This window comes from Rattus norvegicus, chromosome 3 (genome assembly GCF_021556685.1).
Source record: "Rattus norvegicus strain SHRSP/BbbUtx chromosome 3, alternate assembly SHRSP_T2T, whole genome shotgun sequence".
NCBI lineage: Eukaryota > Metazoa > Chordata > Mammalia > Rodentia > Muridae > Rattus > Rattus norvegicus.
Genome location: NC_141536.1, coordinates 159586930 through 159602831, shown reverse-complemented (window position 1 = coordinate 159602831; position 15902 = coordinate 159586930). Strand labels below are relative to the sequence as shown.

The following is a 15902-nucleotide window of genomic DNA, read 5'->3' as shown; positions in this document are numbered from 1 at the left end:
AAGCATCCTTCCTCTCTCACCCTTCAACAGTCCACAAAGCCCAAGCCCATTGATGATGTCAATTATCCTAGCTTCTTTTCTGTTGCTCTGGTGACCTCCTCAGACAAAAAGCACCTTAGAGGATCGAGGTTACTAACTGACAACTTCAGATCATCACTGAGGGGATACGGAGGCTGTGGACTTGGCCTCTTAGGCTCAGCTAGCCTTCTTCACCCTTAAGCAGTTAAGAGGCCAAGCCCATCCCACATGCAGGGTCTTCCTGCATAAATTAACAATCAAGACCATCCCACACAGGACAGCCTGATCTAGACACTTTGAATTGAGGCCGTCTTCCTAAGTAATCCTAGATTGATGTAAGTTGACACGTAAAATTAACTGCTATCTCACTCTGTCTTCGCATCTTCCTATGTATGTGATTTATTTACCGTGTGCAGTCTCTCCTGCCTCTCTACCCAGGATGGCTGCAGAGGCTTTCAAACTTTATTCCATTTCATCCATCCGCACTGGTTTTGCTTGCCTGGGGTGATCGGAGGCTGCTCTCCAGCTATTCTTGTCCCTGTCTCTCATACTATAAATCCAGTGACCAGACACCACCATCTCCCTTCAGCAACTCTGCCTAGAGACATAGATTAAGCACATTAATCAATTACTCAGTGTGTGCCTTAGCTAACCCTACTGACTATCCATCAAAATGTCGTCCCTAAGAGATCATCCAGTGTCAGCCCCTTGCTTAAATCCTTTCAGAGGCTTGATGCTATTGCTCTCGTGATAAAAGAAATAGAATCTGTACTTCTTGTTGATGTAACTGATCTGTCAGCTATATTTTATTTTGCACTTACCATTCATTGTGCAAACTCTTAATAGCAACTCCAGTTATCCAGCCCAACATATGGTTTCTGACTCAGCTCACAACTCTTCCCCATTATTGTGTATACATGTGCATACCTACCCACACGTGCAACAGATGGAAATAACCTATGCTACATTTATCTAGGGCCTGTATTGTCTGCCATAGGCCTTAGTGCCTGGCAAATATTCAATTAATAGTTGCCAAGTTGCTTTAATTGAGTATCAGCAGTCACGAATCTATTCCTCTTCAGATGCCCCTGACATCACCTCCAATGTGCTGGTGTGGAGAGAGTTGACTAGAGAGGGCGGAGAGTGGATTTTGAATATCCATTCTGTGACACTTATATTAAAAATCTGTCAGGGAAGGGAATGAGGAACTTATTAGCTGCATTTTCTCCTCCGTGACTTTAAGTGATATCCTTGTCAAGGAAGAACATGCAGAGAATTCCTTAGGACAAAATTATGAGGAAGACTCAGCCATTAGCAAGAAGCTAATTTTGCTTTTAAATACTTGGTTAACTTTTGAGTTCTCTTTGTTATGTTTTTATTGATCTTTCGCAGTAGACTTTCAAAGACAAACAGAAGGTGAGATGCTACAAAGGAACATTCTCGATGGTCCGTTATGCTGAGTCATGTATGCACATAAACACACAAGCACACACATAAATGCCAAGAGAAAGAGAGAGACAGAGACAGAGTTGTGAAACATCCCTGTGAGTCATGGTGTTTTTGTGCATCTCGAATCTCATCATGGGCATCCCAACACAGCACATGACTGAACCCACACTCCACTTGTGCTTAAAATCCTCCGGTAACCCCGACCAATCCCTAAGCATAATACCCTATGTCACCTTCCTCATCATTCCTCTGCCTCATACACCAGCCACCATGTCTCCTCATACCCTATACTACATTCCCAGGGTGCAAAGATAATTTCGACCTCTTTCCACTGCCCTTCTTTCTCCACATGCACCGGGTCTTAAAGCATCGTGTTTGGTCATTCAAAATGGTATTCCAATATCATCCACCCTATAAAAGTGTATCACTGTAAATATATCTTACTTTCAGTGGCAAGCAATGTTTTTCTTCCTTATTCACTGGGGGATTCCATCCTTAAGGACTTAGGTGCCCCGGTCATGTGATCCCAGGGGCTATACTCTTAAAAGCATAGGCTGAGCCCTGGTCCTAGACCCGCCTCTTCAGGCTCCTTTAGTTAGTGTGCCAATTTCAGAAGATTCAAAGGACATTGATCTCAGGGGGAGAGGGGCTCAGGGGGGGCGACTGGCAATGAGATCCAGAAGTCAAAGAGAGGCCCTTGGGGTGACCAGGCTGGTTTCACAGGGCGCCATAAAGTCAAGATCTGGGGCTCTCTATATTTCATTCCTCTGAGATTGGACTGGTCCTACATCCTGGGCCTGTGCAGGTCAGTAGACTAAAGGACATAGCCTTAGAGATTGGCAGATTTAAAGAGATCCAGCAGAGTGCTTCACCCATGGTGGCACAGCATGGCGTGATGAGAATGGAACGGGCTTTAGAAAGAGGCTGGCTCTGGAACTTTCTAACTCTACCTTTGGGTAAGCTATTTGAATCCTCTGAGAGTTGCCCATCGCTAAATGGAGAAGGCAGCATGGAGCTGGCAGAGCTTGTGTGAGAGCAAGAGACACACAGAAAGCCCACTGAGCAGGATCTAAGACAAGCTGGTCTCCAGAATGCTAGGTTATAGCCTCTACGGAATGGGGGTGTTGTCTGAGAGAATCCAGGTTTAAAATATCAGTTTGTGCCTGGGAAGAGGGCCTAACCAGTAAATTGATTACCTTGCATGCCTGAGGATCCAGGTTCAGTCCTGAGGAAATTCTAGTCAGGATGGCATATGCTTGTAACCCCAGCACTGGAGAGCCAGAAACAAGTGGGCCATCCTTGGACTCACTGACCAGGAAACTGAATCTACTTGGCAAGCTCTGAGCCAGTGAAAGACTGGTTCCTAAGAACAAGGCAAGTGCAACTGATGTGCAGCATCTGATGCCTGAGATCAACTCTGGTCTACCTACACACACACTCTCACACAGACGTGCAGAAGCAGACATACAAATACACACATGAACAACCATGCACAGACACACACAAGGGCACAAACATACATACACACAATGAACAAGCATTCATGAAAGTATGTGTATGCATGCACTCATGGGCAGAAGCAGGCACACAAACACACACATATGAACAAGCATGCACATGCATGTGTGTGCACACACATGCACAGTCAATTATTAGTCCCTACAATCAACCTACTGAACAAGGCACCTTAACACACCCCCTAGGTGATTTTTAAATAAGAATGGTCGCCTGAGACTCTGAAGTAGGGTGGAAAGCATAAAGAAAGTGTGAGGTGAAGGGGAGGATAAAGGCAGGCAGGAGAGACAGGAGGACACCAGTGGTTCTCAGGACAATGACAGAAAAACCTAAGGGCAGCAGGTATGAATAAGAACAAAATAAGGGCAAGAAGTACAATAAGAACAAAGCAGTCAGACACAGAATTGGCGACTAGACACCGTCAGCCAGGTTGGCTTATGCGCTTTGGTCAATGATGTCTCTGGTGATTGCAGTCACACTGTGCGGTACGTGCTGTCGGTATCCACACAGGTCAGACGGTGAAACCGAGCATGACCGAGGTCACACGACATTACTGTGACGCTGGGGCAAGTCTTCGGAGGCCCCGCTTGATGCCATGCGACTGTCTGCTCAAGTATCTTAGTCAAGGTCAACGGTGCCTTTGGCGTGCCTACTGTGTGCCAGTTTGATTGCTTCTATTCAGAATCTATCGCACAGTAGGTATTTAATCAGTATCTAATGAGGTTTCTGAGGTCATCTCTAGGAGACAAAAATTATGGCTCATGTACTTCAAAGAACTTGGAAGACTCCAGTCCAGAGCCTAGGGAAAGTTCAAAGCTCCTTATACCTTGTGACTCATCAGAGGCTTAATAAACAAAAAGGTGGCACCAAAACCATTATAAACTCTGAGTGAACCCCCTGACTGTGGTGGTTCAGTCTTGTCCCTCAGCCTGTGCAGCAGGTGAGTTAGCCATAAGCCAGGGGCGTCTTGGACACTTGTGACACTTACTGTCTGTCGATGGACTCCATGTGGATTCATTTTCAAAGACTGTTCTTTGAGGAAGATATCAATGACTTATTTAAATGTCCTTTCCATACATCTAATATTTCCTTGAATTTATAGAAATTTCAAAAGCGGAAAAAGGCACACTTGACTGAGAAAATGCAGAACAGTGGCTTTTAACATGAAATTTGGTCATGACATGAATGTTATTAAATACTAGTAGTGCGCACTCACAAGGAGGGTGCACAGGTTATGGGAACTGGGAAGCCTTGTCTCCAGGGAGTCACCACGCTGCCGTTTCCGTTACTGAGAACTCACATTTATGGAGCCCACATTCAGGCTTGGGATGGCTATTTGGGTTCTACAAAGGCTGTAGTATACAGTCATAGTCAGGGAGGATACTGGAATTCAAAGTGGTTAACTGACTTACTCCATGCCACATAGTAGGGAGGTCATATCCAATGCATTAAGTTTCGTCTCAAAGCCAAGTTTTCAGTCATTGTTCCACACTGCCTCTGGTAAGGTCTCATGAATGCAGGGAGGTTGGAGGTCGCAACACATGACCAGTGAATGAGAAATACTGTGCCAGAGGAGCTGCAAATTCAGAATAAACAAGCAAGGGTTAAACCTTGGGGCTAAAATCTAGAAGGTCTGCTGTGATAGGTAGCTTCAGACAAGACCCTAGGACCAGTGCTTCCTGGTATTCATCCTGTGTAAGGTTCCAGGCACGACAGCCCAATTTAATTGTCAGCTTGAAACAAGCTAGAGTCACCTGGGAAGAGAGTTTCAATGGGGACTCACAGGGATTGGATTGGTTTGTGGGCACAGTGTGAGTGGATTCCTTAATTGGGCTGAGGAGAAAAAACTCGCCCTGAGCATGAGCAGCATGTTTCCTGGGCTCATACTTGAACTCTAAGAGGGGAGAGGATGGGCTCTGCACCAGGGGCTGCCAGCCATCCCTCCTCTGCAGCTCTTGACTGCGCATGTGGCTAGCTGCTTCCTGTCCCTGCTACCTATGACTCCTCTTTGGTGGACCGCAACCTGGGCGGAGCTAAAATAAACCCCTCCTTCCCTAAGTCATTGTGTCAATACGATTGGTCCCAACTGAGAGAAAAACCAAGGCGCCACCGCCAGAGCTGGGAGTGCACTCGATGGCTGCTCTTGTGCTGTGGAACAGGATGGCATGAGAGAGAGCATGTCACTTCTGAGGCAGGTTATGAAGGCAGCGCTGCTCCACTCCAGATTCCACCATTGTCCAACTTGGATGACACTGAAGTCCTTCTAGAAAAAGCTTGTTACAGGGACCATCTGGGACTCGATAACAAGACCTTATTTCAAGAAAAATTATTTAAAAAAAAAAAACAAAGAATAAAGGAAGGAGAGGGAGGAGGAAAGGGGAAAGGGAGGGAAGGAGGAAGGGAAGGTGGGAGGGAGGGAGGAAGGGAGGAAGCCGGAACTCCCCACATCTAGAGCAAGATGGCGGATGCTTAGCAAAGAGGTTCCGGAAGCAAAGTTAACACGCCTCAGGGAAGGCATGCCCTGTGGTTTGAAGCAAATGGCGTTGCAGACTTGCGTAAACACTATGGCTCCCTTGTAGAGATGACAGATCCATTTGCCTAGAAGATCTAATCCCTGGGAGAGGCCTAACACTTCTAACCTTCCCCAATCATGTTTCAGCAGCTCAATTTGGGAATCAGTGGGTTACTGGCGGGCATGTGGGAGCCTAGGAAGACGATGCTAGGAGGTGTTCAGGCTCGTGAAGACCTCAGTGTACATCTTTACAGACTGACTGAGAGGTGCTTAGCCAGGTAAACACACACACACACACACACACACACACACACACGCACGCACGCACGCACACACACACACACACACGCATGCACGCACGCACACACACACACACACACAGACAGAGAAACAGAGACAGAGAGAGAAAAGGGGAGGTACCCATGATGAGTACATGCACAAACACACACGAACACACAAAACTAGAATGCGCCCCAGATCAATAACCATGAAAGGCTTTTGAGCAAATATCTTGACAATAGGTACTGTAAAACAAGAGTTTAATTTTAAGAACACAAAGACCAATAAAAAATGATTTGGGAGCTGGGGAGATGGCTCTGTGAGTAAGAGCACTTACTGTATAAGGATGAGGACCTGAGTTCAAATCCCCAGCACCTACATAAAAAAAGCCAGGCATAAGCCTATAACCGAAGCATTGTGGGGAGCAGAGACGAAGCCAGCACTGTGGCCTGGGGACACCAGCCAAGATCTTGCTTCAGTGAGAGATCATGTCTCGAGGGAATAAGGCAGGAAATGCTAGAGCAGATGCCCGTCATCCTCCTATAGACTCCACATGTGTGCGTGCCCACCCCCCTACACACTCACGTGAACCGCATATTATATCACGTGAACATAAAATATTATAAGGAAATGCAACTGTTTTGATAGGAGTTGATTACACCAGTGGACTAAAACAAAATAATCCAACGTAGCGCAGAACAAAGAAAATAAAATGAGACAAACAGCCGTCTCGGAAACAGATTTGACGCCTGAAATGAACAGCATTGACTCTGCCCCCCGCCGAACGTCCTGCAGACTGCATTTATGGGCTGCATTTCTTTATCATGCTTGGCATGCAGCATTAATCTCCTTCAAGTAATTAATTACCATTATATTGCCCTCAAAGTTGTAGGATTTTTCTCATGGGGAGAACCACAGCACACCTAAGAAAGGGATGGTTATTTATCTAGCTGGAAGGTCCAGCTTCCCCTTCACGGTGATTAAAGCTTCATGCAAACACAGTTTTTAGCACAGGGTCCAGACATATATTTTGTGTGTATAATTGGAAGGCTGACACTTACCTGAGCGCTGGTTTTGAAATGAAGCAGATTTTTTAATTAAGTCAAGCCTGAGATTCACTGCTGCCTTGATATAAAACGTTACACTATGAAGAAAGGAGAGAACCACCATCATGGTCCCCTATGGGTTAGGCTTCGCTTGGGTATTTGTCTTAACGTAAGAGAATTAATCTCCAATGCAGACAGAGTCTGTATTCTTAAGATTGAGAAATGTGATTATCTTAAGAACGCATGCATATAATTTCATCTCCCCACCCCCTCCTGTCTCTCCTATGATAGTTTGTCGGCTAAGTACGAGACATAGGGACATACCACTTATCTATGGAGATGTGTGGCATCCTGGACACAGGTGGTGATGATGATGGTGGGTTCTGCAGTCTTCAGTCAACCCAATTAGTTTTCACCCTGCTGTGATGTCCACGTGCTGTGTGCCCACGGACATTCTCAGCTCTGACCACATCAGGTGTCTACAGAAACAAAAATAAGCCACGTAGATGAGACTCTGAGAAGAAAGCCCATGTACCAAGGACCCTATTCTTATATCTCAGGTCTCAGCCTCAGTGGAGCATGGCCACCAAGTGTGTAGCTGGTGGTGGCCTTGCTGGGATACTTGTTTGCTCATGGGATCATTTATGGCATCCTTGTCCACAGTCTGGTGTCCGCTATGCTCACGACTGACAAGTCCTCAGTTGCCAAGCATCCCTTGTTTGCACGAAGTAGATCTTGTGTATTGGTTACAGAACATGGGGATGTAGGTCTTACACATATACTTGAACACCACTCATCGGCACTGACATAGGATTTGCCAGAATTTTTCTGGGCTGATGCAGAAACCACTCTTGCACCTGCAGTGGGGAGATGACTTCACTGCCATTAGACATGATGAGAAGACATGGCATTGAGCGGCAGCTTGTCCACCCTTTTAAGTACTGTTTGAGAGGAGAGGCCCCGAGGACACTGACATTCTTTTCATACCTGGTCACATAAGCCATTTTCTTATGTGATGGATTTTGACCATCCATACTGACGCATGCTGCATTACTGTCCTCTTTCCGCGTCTCCCTCTGCCACAAACCCTGCCTTGTCTCGCAGACAATTCGACTTCTATGTCAGTGTGGATACGATATTATCTGCATTTATCATGTCTAGGACTCATAAATAAGCGAAAGCATGCAACGTTTGAATTTTAGACGTTGACTTATTCGCTTAATGTGATGATCACCAGTTGCATCCATTTTCCTGAAAATTACCCAGTTTTGCTCTGCTAGATAGCTGAAATGGTTTCTTTATATATGATGTTATCATGGACATAAATGACATTTTCTTTTTCCAGTCTTCCCCGTTGGACACCCTAGGTTGACTCCATAACTTAGCTGTTGTGAACAGTACTGGAATCATCTCTGTGAAATGCCAGCCTGTGTATTTCGTTATCTTATGTAAGACACCAGCCGGTTTGGTGCCCTCCAAAGGAAGAACAGGGGTCTTACTTCCTCAGCTGTTTACCTATCTCATTGGTGGTGTGACTCTTGGAGAGCGGGCCTGAAAAATGAGGCAGAGTGACTTCTCATGCAATAGTCGACTTTATTCAGAGCATCGGACAATTTGTGCTCCGAGGGTTAAGGAGAGTCACCTGAGTAAAGGGTGTGATCATAAGGACCAGCTTCACGTGGCAGAAACCATGTTTTGTTTTGTTTTTTATAGAGTTGTACAAACAAAATAATAATTACCAGCTGAAATAAATAACCTAAAGTAAGCTCACTCCTCTCTGCTACACCTAGGAGGTACGGGAAAGCACATTCTGAGAACAATTCTATGTCTTTAAAGAAACTGAGGTCACAGGCCTCTTGTCTTATTCTTCGTGGAGTTTTCTCACAAGCCGTCAGAACTCTCCTCAGACAACTCCATTCTTAGGGCTGTGTTCTGACATTGTTCAACTGCCCCAAATGTAAATATGCAGCAAATCCGGGGTCTGGAAAATGCCACCGTATACAGTAGTGGGAACATTTCTTGGGAAGTGCTTAGTAGCCTGTCTCAAGCCGCTACGACAAAATAACTTGGCAAAAGCAAAGAAGAGTTTATACTGACAGGCATATAAAGACACAGTCCCTCATGGTGACAAACGCTTGGTAGCGGGAACATGAGACAGATGGTCACGTTGAATTCACAGTCAGGAAGCAGAGAGCAGTGAATGCTGATACCCAGCTTGCCTTCTCTCTTTGAGTCTGTGGAGACTCTGAGACTCCGAGTCTGCGCAATGCTGCTGCCCACACATATGGAGTGTCCTTCCACCCCAAATAACCTAATCCAGATAATCCCTCACAGACATGCCTAGAGACTTGTCTCTTCAGAGATCCTTCTAGATCCTGTCAAGCTATCAATCAAGGTTACCATCACAGGTGGCCAGGAAGTTTGCCAGCGTCCATGTGATGCCAGCGTCCACGTGATACCAGCATCCACGTGATGCCTTCGCTGGCCCAGGAAACACAAGGGGTGGACGAGGGCGTTGCCAATAGCGGCCAAGGCAAACAACACAGTTTATGTTTTCTTCCCCAGATCTGCTCACAAGGAAGCTTGCGAGAGGTGAGCCCTGGAAAGAGTGGCTGTGAGCTGGACTAAGGTGAATGTGGAAAAGAGATACAACTCATGGTCGCCCTCACGCGTCCTGAAGGAAACTCAGGAGTCAGAAGTTAGATTCAGTCATGTTTCCATCACGAGGCTCAGAAGCTACAAATGTGATAGTAAACGACAAGGGGTGCCATACCAACGTCGCGCAAATGGCTCTTCTACTTGAAAGCTCTCTCCTGTAGGGCTGTTGCTATGCTAACCTCTGGCTTGTATCCTTGAGCTCCATCCTCCTGACATTCCTGAAAGTAATGACCTAGTTGGTATCTCCATCTTGCTGTAAGGCAAGCGTGAGATCTGTAAGTGTGGACGTTGTGGCCAAGGTCTGAAGGGATTCTAAACAGTACAGCAGGTGCGGTTCACGTTGTTCTCGGTCCAAAGCTCATTCTTTTTTTTTTTTTTTTTTTGGTTCTTTTTTTTTTTTTTTTCGGAGCTGGGGACCGAACCCAGGGCCTTACGCTTCCTAGGTAAGCGCTCTACCACTGAGCTAAATCCCCAGCCCCCCAAAGCTCATTCTTAGAGAATCTACCTTATGCTGCCTCCAGGACCGTCTTAGATCAACAGATACATTAATATAATCTACAGCGGTAATCTGAGATCTGATTTCAAACTTAAGTGTGAGCAGAAAGTCTGGTAGATGGAGGGATGAAACCTAACAGGCACATCCCATGAAACTCAAGCACATGAGTTTGTGCAAGTGAGGAATGAAGAGATTGCTACCTTTGAGAGACATCAAAGAAGGCATGAAGGAGCTTGCTTATTTAAGGGATTGTTTATTTAAGGGATTGTTTATTTAAGGGAATGCCTCCAGCTCCGAGATCAGAAAGCAAACCCTTATGCATATTAACCATCACTTCATCATGATTATAGCTACAGCAAGTTCTCTAGAGATGCCTACCTTCAGAGACTTCCCAGTTGCATATCCACACCTACTTTCAAAATAATAGCAGGTCCCCAGGTGCACAGATTTAAAGCAGCACCTGCTGGAGAAATGCGCCCCGAAGTTCAGCCTCCCCAAGAAAGGGCAGAGGGAGGTTTATGGGAAATTACATTTCCCTTGAGCGCGGACTCCCTCATCAAGATAAACAAGAATTGCGGTCCCAAACAATAAACGTAATCTGAGGAAATCAAGGTGCTTTCTGAAGCCGTACCTGAGTTGGCTTCTCGGTTTCTTTATGACAGACATGCTAATGTGAGCAGAGACGGGATGTAATTCGCACAAAAGCCAGGCTTTCTTCATAATCGAAGAAGCGCAGGGGTTGCCTCCATTTTATTAGCTGAGGGGTGTGAAGTACAATATCGGAGCAGGCTCTGCTGCGGTTTAGAAATAAAGAGACATGGGGAAAAAAACTGAGGGAAAGGAGAAGTGCCTCCGGGTGGCGTTGTGAGTTTCCAGGTCCCCGCTAGGAATCCCGGGTTTTGCGTTTACCTCCTTTCCTTACTCAACTTGTATGCACATGATCAAATATACACGTTAAAGAGAAAATAATACAGTTCATGCCAGAAACCATAAAGCACTGCCAGAATATTTGCCATTTTTATACATGAGAATTGCTACGTGTTTTTAGAAGAAAAAAAAAAAAGCACATACGCGCAAGGAACCCAACTAGTGAGAGAAAGGGGAAGGGACATGAATCTAGGGCTGTGGTTCTCAGCCTTCTAATGCTTCATCCCATTAATACAGTTCCTCATGTTATAGTGACCCCCAACCATAAAACTATTTTCACTGGTACTTCATAACTCTGATTTTGCTACTGTTATGAATCAGCATGGATGGAGCCCCTCATCAGCTGATAAACCAGGTTGCAGACTCGAATAATAAACGGAATCTAAAGAAAGCCAGGTGCTTTTCCTTCCCATTTGAAGCGGTACCTTGCAGGCTCTCTGTTACCTCTACAAAAGGGTCATTTGACCCCAGAGTGGTCGTGACCCACAGGTTGAGAATCACGGATCTAGGGGGTGGTACCACTGAGGAAGGCCGAGTGGCAGGGACCAAGAAAGAACAATTAAGGATGAGACGGGGATGAGTTTTAATCTTGGTATAACAGAGTTGCAAAAACAGATGTCTGCTTACCTTCACAGGCCACACGTTATATGGATGGCATGGGAAGCAAAAGGCAGAATAAGAAACCCTTAGACAGGAAAACACAACCCTCCATACACCCAAACACATGCTGAATTCCCGAGGTCAAATAGCTCGCATTCCAAAAGAAGCTAACACAGAAATGAAAAGAGTTTATTAAAAGAAAGATTCTGGAACGTAACAACAGCAGCAACAAAAATATTTAACAGGCAGTTGACTGTGAGAAACACGACCCAAACGTCCAGAGGTAGAGAAGAAGCAAAGCTACCATCAGCGAACTATAGAGCCTGCCAAGCATCTGCTAAGTGTGTGCACAGTTTCAGCTATGCTACTATGCTAATGGTAGCCACATCAGGGCAGGGCTCTCCCTAAATCACAGAACAGAGACTAGGACAAAGTCTAGCAAGTCTCTCAAAGCCACAAAGTTCACTCGGTGGTTGACTAGGAGTTTTGCCTCAAGGAGCAAAAAGACAGACACAAGAAGAAAATAGCAGCCAGATTCAAATAAGAGGAAGGCAGGCTGGCAATACTGTCATCAGTGATCCCTGCTCTGTTTGACTGACGCTGCAATATTGGAGAGGAAATTGTACAGTGTTCCCAGAGAGCAAAGACAATGAAGAATTTAAGAAGCATGGGGCAAAAGGAGAAAACAAATCCTTCTGATAAAAAAAGTCAGGAAAATTAAGATTCCATACATACATATAATGGAAAGAGCTAACACTAATGATAAAGACAGTTAGGCAAAAGCCCATGCATGTTGATACCATGAAATCTGGTATATAAATTAGCCCCCGGGATCCTTGGGGATAGCATGTGTGATTCTCCCAGAAACAAATGGAAGAGGTGAATGGTCACCTCTCTGACAGTTCCAGTTGACTTAGAAGACATTTCCAAAACTTAGTATGTTTTATTACTTACAAAAATATATGGAGCTAGAGAGATGGCTCAGTGGCTAAGACACCCACTGCTCTTATAGAAGATAGTTCAGTTCCCAGCATTTACCTGGTGGCTCATGGACACTTGTGACTCAAGATCTGGGGGAATTTAATAGACTTTTCTGATCTCTGTGGACACTAGAATAACATGATATATATGTGTGTGTATGTGTTTATGTGTATGTGTATGTATATATGTATATATGTATATGTACGTATGTGTATGTATATATGTATATATGTATATGTGTATGTACATGCATATGTATATATGTGTATGTATGCATATGTATGTATATGTATAAATGTACATCATGTGTGTATGGACACACATGCACACCCACCAAGAACCTTTTCAAGAGAAAAATTTCAATTGACTACTGAAGACAAAAAAAAAATCTTGACCTTAAATTAATATATGCAATAATTTCACCTAGAAATAAGTAGAAAATTAAAACACTCGTGCTTTTTGAGTCCAGCAAAAACACTTCTCTAACGAAAAGGCAGAGCTGCATAAGGCTGTAATATTAATGAGGATGGGGGCTGGGAAGTGCATATGGGAAGCCCTAATACCCACAGCCAAGACTTAGACCATGGAGACCGAATCCTAAAGCCAGACAGTCCTATGTGCTTCTTTCCTATAGGAGCAATAATTGAACAAGCTGGAAATCATGTGACTCTGCAAAAATAAAAAGACTAATTAAGCAAATTATGTGTTTATATAGTGCATCATTTTGAATAGAGTAACACAGATTACACCCTTCAGATGGTTAAAGAAAACAGACATAATCCATCATGTGCGGTGTCTTAGAAAAATATATGTATAGGGTGTCTTAGTTATGGTTGCTATGGCTGTGATGAAACATGATGAAACAGAAGATGGTTTACTTCTCTCACAGTTCCACACGACACGACAGCACAGGGCAGGAACCTGGAGGCGGGAACTGATTGAGGCCATGGAAGGATGCTGCTTACCGACTTGCTCTTCAAGGCTTGCTCAGCCTGTTCTCCACAGCCCAAGGATGGCCCCACTCACAATGGGCTGGGCCCTCCCTTGTCTATCACTAATTAAGAAAATCAATTATTAATTATTAATTAGGATTAATTAATTAATCATATAGCTGGGTCTTAGGGAGGTGTTTTCTCAGTGGATGCTCCTTCTGCTCCCAATAATTCTAGCTTGTGCCAAGTTGACATGAAAACCAGCCAGCACAACTTGACAACACGGCACTTTTCAATTAGAACCTTTCTTTCTTCATTCATCCTGAAGATGCCCACTAATATTAACACCACAGTATAAAACATAAGTAACTTTGAAAGTCCTATGGTCTTTAACAAATTTAAGCACATTCAAAGTTCAGTCTCTTTTAAAAACAAAAGTTTCCTCTCTAAAATGCTAAATCTCTAAACTGGGCCCTTATAAAATTAAAAAAATGAGTTGAATACTTTCTTATTGAAAGAGGAAAGAACCAGCAGACAGTCACAATCTGAACAAAAGCAAAACCAAACTGCAACAGTATAGACTCACTCAAGATTGGGCCCCTCTTGATTGGTCACTTCTCAGGCTCCGCCCTCTACGGCACACACCGCTTGTCTTCTAGGCTCCGCCTGGCTCCATTCCACAGCTGCTGCTGTTCTTGGTGGTCATCCCATGGCACCGGCATCTCCAAAATCACTGAGGTCCCTTTCGTGGGCTGGGCTGCATTTTCACCTGTAGCCTCTGCTGAACTCTCTTCTGGGATTCCAGCCCTGCCAGGCAGTGCCAAGCCTTAGCTGCTCTCCAAGATCTCTTCATGTGCTTAAAACAAGGACCATTTGGGTGACTCCTACATTACCAAGTTCAGCTGCCAGTATGAGGTACAACCTTGGCCCTGTCTGGACTGCAGCTTCTGTGTGCTGACTCTCAAGAAACACTTCCCAGATTTCAGTTCAGTGATTCTGGCCTCTTCTTAATCACCACTAACTTCTTAGCTCCAGCTGACTGACCAGCATCAATTGTCCCAGTAAAGCAAATATTTTACTAGCTCTGGTCTCCCATTAATCACAGCCAATTCCCCAGGTAATCAGAACCACAGACTCTCAATTCAAAATATGCAACGTTCCTGAAAGAGTCTGTTGAGAGACTCTCAAACTTCCTTCCAGAATGTCATAAGCCAGGCCTCAATAATCATCTACATTTCTCTCAACACTCTTATCCTCCAAGATCCCATAGAACAGCTCACTGAGCTCTAAACACTCACTGATAGTCCAAAGTTCCGAAGCCTTTCCATAACCCTCAGAACAACACAGTCAGGTCTGACACAGACATATCCTTCAGTCCTGGCAAAAATTTCTGTCTTAGTTGAGATAGCTATGATGAAAAAGACACGACCAAAGCAACTCAGGGAGGAAAGGTGTTTTCCTCATGCTACCATACAACAGCTCATCATCAAATGCAGATAGGACAGGAACTCAAGCAGGGCAGGAACTTAGAGGCAGGAATTGTCACAAAGGCTACGAAGGAGTGCCGCTTGCTGGCTTCTCCTCACAGCTTGCTCAGCCAGCAGACTTTCTTATAGAACCTAGGGCAGCCAGCCTAGAACAGCACCACTCAAAATGGGCAGACCCTCCCCTATGCATCCCTAATTAAGAAAATGGCTTATAGTTGGGTCTTATGGAGTCATTTCCTCAACTGAGGCTCCCTCAGCTTGAGTCAGTTAACATAAAATTAGCCAGCACATGGGGCCAGAGAGCTGGTTCAGACATTAAGAACGCTGTTCTTCCCCAGAACCCATTCTATACCTAGCACCCACTTTAGGTGGTCTACAATTCCATATTACTCTAGTTCCAGGATTTCTGATGGTCTCTTCTGAACTCCATAAGCACGTTGACACTCATGACACAGAAATACATGCATGTGCACATGATTGACCACAAGTAACTTTTGAAATATGTATATATGTGTTTATACACATAAATTGTGCGTTACATGTAGACTTAGGTAGATAATTAAATGGACTGAATACATATGTGAATTTTATTACTACCGGTGTCTTGGCATGTGTTAAGCACATAAATTTTATAGCTGGAAAAATTTTGTTAAATACAATAATTTTTTGCCACCCCTTTGAGTGTACATCACCTGTTCTATTTTCTATATTATTTCTCAGCAAAATCTTTGGCATTATTCTCATAAGTGAAAGGTAGCCTGTCAAATAATTAAAGCTAGCCTCTTCCCACTCCCAGTTTTTTTTCTCAAGCCCACTGCTTGCTAATTTTTCTGGAGTGGTGAAATGCAAATTACACTGCCTATAAGGGAAGCATGTCAACCAGGAGTCATTGAAGTACAAGGGATCCCATGCCTCTGCCATTGCCCCCAAGACACTCGTTTTACAAAAAACAAAATATGACAATTCTATTTTTATTTTTATCCCTATAAGAAAAAAACCCAA

At 44.4% G+C, this 15902-nt stretch overlaps 1 long non-coding RNA gene across 1 annotated transcript; it reads right to left on the bottom strand.

The window, feature by feature from the left end:
* Positions 1-1372: 1372 nt before the first annotated feature.
* On the bottom strand, positions 1373-14412 carry LOC108350532 (uncharacterized). Its single transcript, XR_015684023.1, has 3 exons — positions 14000-14412; positions 7144-7298; positions 1373-4558 (listed from the first exon to the last, which is right to left on the bottom strand). It is a non-coding gene; the product is annotated as an uncharacterized LOC108350532 (long non-coding RNA).
* Positions 14413-15902: the final 1490 nt, after the last annotated feature.